This window comes from Acanthaster planci, linkage group LG17 (assembly GCF_054643075.1).
Source record: "Acanthaster planci isolate LZ-2023a linkage group LG17, COTS_SCS, whole genome shotgun sequence".
Taxonomy (NCBI): domain Eukaryota; kingdom Metazoa; phylum Echinodermata; class Asteroidea; order Valvatida; family Acanthasteridae; genus Acanthaster; species Acanthaster planci.
Window position 1 is genome coordinate 1,452,372 of NC_141793.1, and position 9,328 is coordinate 1,461,699.

The following is a 9,328-nucleotide window of genomic DNA, read 5'->3' on the forward strand; positions in this document are numbered from 1 at the left end:
TTCACTTCTTTTCAATTCGGGGAACTTGTCACACACACAGCACTTACACAAAAACTAGCAAACACATCCACATTTTTAGCAAAACCTTTCCAACTTCCAACGACTATCCTTCTAGATACGCGGCATGTTCGCCAGCGGCTTTACTGACACTGTTGCCCATCCCAACACTTCTGATGTGGGGAAGGAATCCACTCTGGTCAACTTACTTCAGATAAAGGCATTCATAGTTAATTCTATGGTTCTCGTATCTTTTTACCTTGAGGGAAGGTTGCCCAGTAGGACGAAAAGAGAGGGTAAAAGAGATTTTTGCTGGTGGCTGTTATGCCGGAGTGTCCCCCAAAATTCTTAAGATTATCCCTTTTTCTCCTTTTTTTTTCTTGCTTGGCATTCCAAGACTGGGTTAGTGCTTAAAAACAGGGTTTTTTTCCTCAGTTGGAACATGACTGGAGCCAAAAAAGAGTCAGTCAGAAATGCGAACCATAGAATTAACTCTAAATGCTCTAATGACCTCAACCTGAGAGCAAGAAATACTTGGGACCTGAAAACAAACGAACTTACCAACAACTTGTCGTAGAATCCTGAGAGAAAATAATCAACAAAAAATAGCACACATTACAGGAAATGTTGGACAGAAATCCTCATTCCTCTGTGGACGGATTCAGATTAGTTACAGAGCCAAGATCACCTAGCTTCAAGCATGGACAAATGGATGAATGAGCATTCCCAATGAACTCCATTCACAGACAAGACAGCATCCTGCCTTCTGTGAAAAGATGACAGAGACCTAAAAGACCCTATTACCCACCCGGGAGGTGTTTTCAGCACTGGTGGTTGGTGATGACTGTACACCCATTGTCAGTCAATGGAGTATTGTGGAAGGGCTTGTGAAAAAAAGGCAGGTAGCCAAGCGTGCAATGCAAGGGGCACACAAGTGGCCATGAAGGGGTACCTGAAGGGGTGCACTGAGCTGATGAGGGGTACAAAAATTTGCCCAACAATGCAAGGGAAGATCACCTCCAGAGACAGACTACTGTGTGAGATTGATATGTAAATAATAGACTGTGTTGCCTAGTAGACTCCAATACAATAAAGGGGGTTTAGTGTCACTACCAGAATAAAATACAGGAATTAGGGCAAGTACTCAGTTACTCTGACATTAAAGAGTTATGAATGTAATAAAAGAGTTATGAATGTAAAGGGAGGAAAAGTATACCAGGGCATGACTGTGGATGACTGCAAGGGTAGGGACCCGTGCAGAACTGTGGAAGTCACTTGGGGAAAGTGACTGTTATGCTGGAGTGACGTCAAATCAGTGACAATAATGGAGCTTTAAATCCAACATAAAGCTACATGTACATGGTACACAAAATATGCTTACTTCATAATCCTGGAATTTTCTTGAGAAGAAAATATGTGTAACTCCCAGGTACCTAAACTACGCAAGAGACTGAGGTGAAAACAAAACCAGAACACAACACTGTCTTTTCCCACAAAAAATGCTGAGTTGCCTTACAGCAAATACGTGTGTGAAAAAGCAATTCAGTGCACATGTACCAGTGAAACCAATCAATTAATCAAGATACAGGACACCTTTGCGTCTTTGAACTACAATACTAATAAAATATAAAGAGACCAGTCCATTTATTTCCATGGAAACCCTCATAAAATGATTAAGCTAATACACGTAGTAACAAATCACTTTACCATACAGTGATCACACAGCCTTTAACAGATGGCTACACGCATCATACAAATTCACATCAAGTAGCGCAACTGATACAATATGTGCAGTACAATATGTGCACATGTATGTATCATTGAGAATCTACAGGCTTTTGGTTAATCTTGAGAAGTGTGCCCCACTTCACCATAGAGCAAGGACTTAACCAACCCACTGCTACTCCTCTTCAAAATCATCAAAATTAATATCGGGCTTTCACTGTTAGTACCACTTCTGTCAGTATTTCTGTAAACTTGCAAGAATTTGTACAATTTGAATTTTTTTTGACGGGGGAGGGATGGCAAAGGCACGAGGCAAACTGCACGTACGCCAGCTCATCAAAGCAGAGTACCAAGGAAAACAAAACTATTCAGAGAAAAAAAAAATTCTGCTGTAGCCTCCATTCGTTTATGTCTTTTGTTATAGTTGCCATGGTATCTATTGAAAGACCAGTTACCCTGGGCTTGAATACCAGGTCTCCTTTGAAAACTTTTCCTTTCTTTCTTTTGCTGTGTGTGGGGTGCATGAACCTTGGCATACCTGCTTTGTAATAACATGCTACATGTACCTTGTTGAACCATGGAACAGACACAATACCACGACCCTGCACAGAATGTGCAGTAAAAAAAAGAAGCTGCAACAGCAAATTTAACGTACAGAAAAACAATCGTTTGTTTTTCAGTTGATATCATGGTTATGCAATTTTGTATCCTTTGTGACGTTATGGGACTGAAAACGGGGAAATTCCCATTTCTACCCCAGGAAATTACCATTCTATTCAAATGATTTGCCCTGAAAGGTCTCAAATTATCACGGGCATGTACAGGTACCGGGGTATTATAAAGCAGTACATCTTTGATCTTGAAATTAAAAGATCGTTGGATATCAGTTCAAGCTGAAAAAGAATTCTGTTCAAAAACTTTGGTACCTTGATCCTGAGCTTGTTTTATTCATGAAAGCTTAATAATCCTATTCTGATGAACAAAAAATTATGGTCCAGTCCAGTCTCCCCTTGTTACTGACTACCAACCATAAACCTTTTACATACATGAAATCTATGACCACAGCAGTTGTGTATTTTATTGCAAGACACATGCAAGGAACACAGTTCCCATTTCCATCCTGCTTCTTACACCCAAGAGACGAACCCTGACAGCCGCTCATCACCATGGTGGGGAAAAAAATGCATGTCATAAGTTACCCAGGACACACCTCCAAAATCAGTCTCTCTTTCTCTCTCTATCTGAGATATGCAATCACTGCTTCATCAACTCACAGCCCGACCTACACACCAAGCGACAAATCTCCTGGATACTGTTGGACACCTCACCCCTGAGATTGTCTACTAAGGACAGCATGAAAAACGGTCTGCAGCGAATTAATTTCCCCAATTTATCCCTGCCAGGGTGTCTGTTTTCATGACAGGCATGTTGGAGGTGATTAATGAAGGAGGCCTGGGCTTGCAATTGCAACAGGAAAAAAAAATGCAGTTTTAAAGGGAAGGGTGTGTGAATTAACACCAATTTCATTTCCCAGGGGCACAAATTTTATTATGTCTTTGCAAGATATGAGGTGTTCACATATATTGTCATTCATGGGTTATGGTAGTTTTGCAACGTATGTGTGCACAGCGTACAAGGAGTCATTTAGCAGTGAATAACCTTAACATTGTCAATTATCAACTTAGACCTGAATGAAACTTGTTTAACCCTGCATGTTAACTCATCTACTTGGAACCATAATCTATCAGAACCTAACACAGTGCAGGAAACCAATGACATATTCTTCTGAACCTCTTCCTTTTTCAGCTATCAAGGGGCCCCTAAGTACCACACTATAACAGTGATGGAGCTGAGGTGTACATGTACTTCACTCAAACCTTCAAAATCAGACTAAAGCTGCCTGGCCAGTGTTCAGGAGTCTTAAGAGAGGTACAGTGTACATGTAGGGTTAACAAATGCCTTTAATTTTAAAACACACCACAAATATTAACTCCCACCTCAGGGCCATTTTCTGGACAGTGTGCTCCAAGAAAATCTCTCCCTTTTGCATTCTTAGTAACAGATACGCATCCTACTTCAAGTCTCACAGATAGAACAAAATAAAAGGATCTTTTCTAGAAGTCAGGATCAAAAGACTATGTAGTCCTTACTCCTGTCAGAGATGAATGGTATGCCATCATCACATGAGAAGTATGCCATCATCTTATCATGTGTCAAATACCATGAACTCTCACATTATCCAGGAAGTACTTGGTCAGTCATATTTTGAACTTTATCATATGTGTAATCCATAAAGTAGGCCTGCAATACATGGAGTCATCCTGTTCAAGTTTCACTGGTGTCCTCTAAATTCTCCTTGACCGTTTGAAGGCCATACATGTACATGAACATACTTGCGTAGCAGATGAGTACATGTATTTAAATGAGACTATAAGCATACCGCGATCATACCAATCAAAAAAAAAAGTCCATTCTACATGTAACTCTGAGCAAATTTTCATTTCAACAGATGTTAAGAAACATTTCCGGGTACTGGGGTATGATAAGCTGCCAAGGATGCTGACAAGAGTGACTGAATGCCAGCATTTTAAATGTTATGCAGCGGTATCAACTCAGACCATCCAAATATTTTTTTCCCCACATTTGTTGAGAATCAGCCTGCATTCTTCATATAATCAACTGCATCAACCGAGAATTGTGAAGCCAGCACAGACAAGTGACTGCAGCTGGCAGTCTGTATCCAATATCACTTAATCAATGAGTCCCTGTAAAGCACTGTACGGACAGACTGGGTGGGCACCATTTCCTGACTACGCTCAATAATTAAATGGCCATGGATTTTCTTGGAACAGTAGAGCGTGTTTTTCAATTACGCATGCTGTCCTTCAAGAGCCTTTTCTTGTTTGAATCATTCAAAAAGCTTTTTTCCCACTTCCACAAGAGTAGCTTCATGCAACTCTGTGATCAAGCGCCAACATTTGGGTGTATATTTTTAGTCTCAAAACATATTGAACATAAAACTCCATGATGCACACATGTGTGTACACGGGTTTGAAATCCTTCAAATGAGCTCAATATATGCGACAATCAGTTGCAAACTGGTCGTATTTAGAAGTATAAGATATGTATCGCATTCAAAACACTTTTTCCATTAATGCAGTCAATGAAACCAATCTTTTCCAGACAGACCGACAAAAATTACTTGACTACATGTATGTTAGGCCGTTTGAATTCAGTTATAATGAGAAAAACTACAATGGCATGTACCTGTAGAAAAAATTTAGTAGAATACCCGTACTGCAGATAGCAGATTGTTGAGTCATGGAGTTTACACAGGTACAGACAGTTGGCAAAAAAAATCTATTGTGTGTACACAGGTTTATGGATGACCTTAATAATAATACTATCGTAAACTCTGGTCACGGTGATGATTTTCTGTTACCTCTTAAAAGACGTGCCATACCCATTACAATAAACGACTTTGGATGTAAAAGGTTTTAATTTTAATGTTCAGCAAAGCGTGGAATATACCCTCATCCTCAACTTGTGTGACTAACAAAATATGACAATACAGCCAAAAATTAGTGACAGTTTATATAACTCCCCCCCCCAAAAAAAAGTGGGCCAGATGATGACCTAGAGTAGACGAAAATTGAAGAGGGTCAACGGTTAGAAAAACGTCCAAATGTTAAATGGACTTGAGACGACGACGCCACATTCTATGAAAAAGGAACTTCTTTGTTCTACCTAAGGCACATCATAAATATCCAGAAACAGTGCAAACTTGATGAAACAGTGAACCGTGATGAAAACAATAAAGCAGGATGCATAATTTTAAACTTTGGACACAAGTGAACTGAGAAACTCGGGCACATTTCTTGTGCAAAATGACAACACAATAAACCACTGCTATGTGTTTTCTCATCATCACCATAGAATACACATTGATTTCTCGGGAGAAAAATGCTCACATTTTGTTAAGAGTTCAACAAAAGTCTGGTCCAGGTACTGTGTTTTTACAGCTTCAGTTGAAAAAAACGTATAAAGAGGCCAGCCAATGCAATGTAGAGGAAGTTATGCTACATAAATTGTTAGAAACAAACGGATGAGTTTGCACGTATAAATTTGTCACAGTTTGGTTCTTTCTGGGCCAAAAGTAATTATGTAAACCCACACACTGCACCTTTAAGCAACGTCTCTGGGTTATCATGCACAGGGGTGGAATACAATAACTCATGCCTAGCTGTGCATTTAAACCGCAAAAGAAAAAATTCCAGCGGTTGGCTTATGAACTTTGCTCAACTCTGTGTGGCATGGGGTGGGGGGGTTGACTGCATTGTACACACCTGACTCCAAGGGTGCAGAATGGTAAATGGTTGGCTCCTCGCGCAGCGGGAGGTAGAAGTCTCAGACAATACCACTGGCTTGTTTTGAACTGAAAAGGGCACTCTGTCATCAGGGGGACGGTACTGTGAGCAGGTAATAAAAAAAACCTGCTTCAGTGCTTAGGATAACTGTGACAATCTAATGCTTTTGAGGTATTTTGTGAAACATTTCTGTGCAATCAAAATCACTTTTCAGTAGAGTAAGGCCAATGTCTCCGTGCCTGTGACACTATCAAACATTTGTAACGATTTTTTAGAATTCTTAGATCTTGTTACTCTGAAAACACTGTGCGGACACTGGAAACTTTAAGTTCAGAACTGTACATGAATAAGATCACTGTGGCCAACAAATGTAGTCGGACATACATGTATGTACTCTTGATGTGTAGTTTTGACCTCAAGAGTTCAGTTACGCGCAAATGGTGCAGGAAGATGTTATCCGCTCCAAGCCGAACAAAAGAGGGCGTGCTTTTTTGGTACTCACCGCATAGGCATGCGTCTATGATGGAGATCAGTGGCAGGTTTGACACAAAGCACACAGAGTACGTGTAACGAATTTATTCCTTAATATATGCTCTTTGCATACACGCAGAATGTGTGCAAGAACCCGCTTGGGAAACTTACAACAATCTGTCTTTCTTTTGCCGCCTGGGGGTACACTTCAAAGGCAGACTGTCCATTACCTGTATTTTGAATCACTGCATTATGTGAATCCTTTTCAAACATTTCAATACATCCCCATGCAGCAACTGTCAATATACAATGTCACAAATTCCTTTTATAAAAGCAGGTGCACGTACAAGTACAAATGTTTCATTTGGATCTGCCTCCCAAATGTAATGGCATTCCTGATTCCCAAATACTAACAGAGTTGCTTGCAGCACAAAAGCACTTCAAGCTACGCGTGCTTCTCCCAGCATTACTCAACATGTCTCACAATTATACAATGCAAACACCAGCTCCGACGAACTACCTGTTTTCAATGAAATGCACAGATAGATTGGCGTATTTCTGTTAATCACACAGCAAGTCCTCGAGCTTTGGACCTGTGTGGTTTTGTAATCTAAATGGAAAAATCCACTGTATGCAGATGTACATTTACAGTCAATGGCAGATTTATTTTTTTTATTACGTTCATGGACCTGTGTCTATTTGTATGGCATTCTAGATAGGAAAGGATCACAAATGCCGATGCAGTCAATGGAATGCAAGAGAAGAGTTTCAACCAACAATACCGCATCTTCTGTTTCATAATTTCCATGCTTGAAGCAAGAATGCTTAAATGCAGACAAGTCCAATTTGTACTCTACAATTATGTATATGCATATCTTTATGAAGTACAACCCGAGTAGGCTTATGGGTTTTTATAACAAGCCTTCAGGGGCAAACATTGAGTACACAATGTTGTAATACACGTCGGGCTGGGCAAAAAGACATCAAAATTAATACCAGTTGACCAATGATATATTTACCAATAATTTAATGTTACTTTTGATATCTCCCTTCCCTTCCCCTTTTGGCTACACAGTAAGTGTATAAATTTGTTCACTTAAAGAGCAACTCTAAAGTAAATTACGTTTTCTCAGATTTTACCTATTCAAACAGCCTATGCATTGAACATAATGATGTACTCCCTCAACACAGAATACCAAAGCGTCGCCTCCACATATGAATTAATTATAATATAACAGTTGAAAAGCAACACTCACACTCTACAACACTAAAAAGACAAGAAGTCAGTTGGTCAATAGCTTGAGGGTCTTTCTTTACAAATTGCCCCACTAGGAACAGACTCCGTCAACGTGTATTGATTTTGGGGATCGTAGAGTGCCCAGCAGTAAGCCTGGCATTACAGCTTTTTTTCTTCTTTTCAAATCCCACGTATAAAATAATTCCAAATTCTATGCTCCGTCTGCAAAGACAATATACTTAAAATATACCTTGCACAGTCACAGGCCATAACGTACATACGTGTACATCTGGAAAGATTTTACTTTAATACATGTACCAAAAACAGTTTGGAACAGCAAAATCTTCTAAAATAACTACCCATGTGTTAAATGCTTGGCGCAACTTTCAATTTTAAGACTTTCATCAGGAAATTTTCATGCAGTAAAGGGGAAGAAAGTTCCTGTTTTCTATGTTTGATGTTCTTGGCATTATGGTGACTCAAAGTGTTCAACGGTAAGCCTACTTTCTGCCCAACTGTTCACAAGTTTTACTGAAATAAAATCTGGAAATGACAGATTCTGCCAAGCCTTTATTCTGAAAACAGCTGGAAAGTTATTTTCAAAGATACAAATGTTTCAGACCAATGCAGGTGTGGGTTCAAAAGCAAAATCTTTCTATACATCTCTCTTCCACGGTACTCAGCCAAAGAAAATGCATTTGAAAAGGTAAAACCTGTAGGCCTACAGAAATACTTCTCTTTCACAAGTAGGATACGGATAGATACTGTCCAAAATGTTTGAAGAAATTTATATAAATTTCAAAGAAACCATTTAACCATTTTCAAGTAGGCCCAGGTCAGAAAATACAATATTCAAGACACCTATAGGCAATAAATAGCATGGAGACTTGTCTACCAGACTTGTCATTCTGCCGAGCCTGATGCTTTCCCAAAAACATAAATTGAAGGTGTAAAATTTATTATGTGACGTATGTCATGTGCATGACATGTCATGGCACCGCTGAGGAAAAAAGAAAATGAATATTTGAAGATGGCGATCAAAAATAATCCGACTTTTCAGGTAGGTCTAAGCGTCCTAAATTGACAGTAAAAAGTAGGCCTAGAGCTACTTGAAAATACGGCTAGCAGCGACGTTCGGCAAACTTCGCCAGTGGGCGGAAAGGTGCCGGTCTCATCTTGCATGTTCACTGAGCCGTGGAAATGGCGTCCCTTGCAACCCATTGCTTTCTACACATACCTTCAAAAATGCTTCTCGGCTCTTCCGCTACCTCGCCAAAAAAAGCTCACACCTGGGTTCAAACTCAGTGTCAACAGTGCTGAGTTCTTCTAAAGAGTACAAGAAGTATCTTGACCACTATCTACAGATACAGTTGTAGCAAAACCACTCGAATTCTGCTTGAAAACCGATATTGTCGATGAGGGTCGTCGAAATGAGAAAACCAGCGCACGGTACGAGTGCCTATTCTAATGCAAATTCCACCTGTCAAGGTAGCCTGGTATATCACGAGCCACTGGGTAGGGTCGGATACCA

At 39.8% G+C, this 9,328-nt stretch overlaps 1 protein-coding gene across 7 annotated transcripts in view; it reads right to left on the reverse strand.

Moving 5' to 3' along the window:
* nek10 (NIMA related kinase 10) overlaps positions 1-9,279 on the reverse strand; it is a 29,808-nt gene extending 20,529 nt beyond the window's left edge. For 3 of the 7 annotated variants that reach the window (XM_022231711.2, XM_022231730.2, XM_022231674.2), the window contains exon 1: positions 9,035-9,279. The gene's annotated coding sequence lies outside the window, so the exon portion shown is untranslated. Of the gene's footprint in view, positions 1-558; positions 823-6,068; positions 6,192-9,034 lie in introns of those variants that run through there. The other 4 variants (XM_022231720.2, XM_022231693.2, XM_022231702.2 and 1 more) reach the window with 2 other exon arrangements.
* Positions 9,280-9,328: the final 49 nt, after the last annotated feature.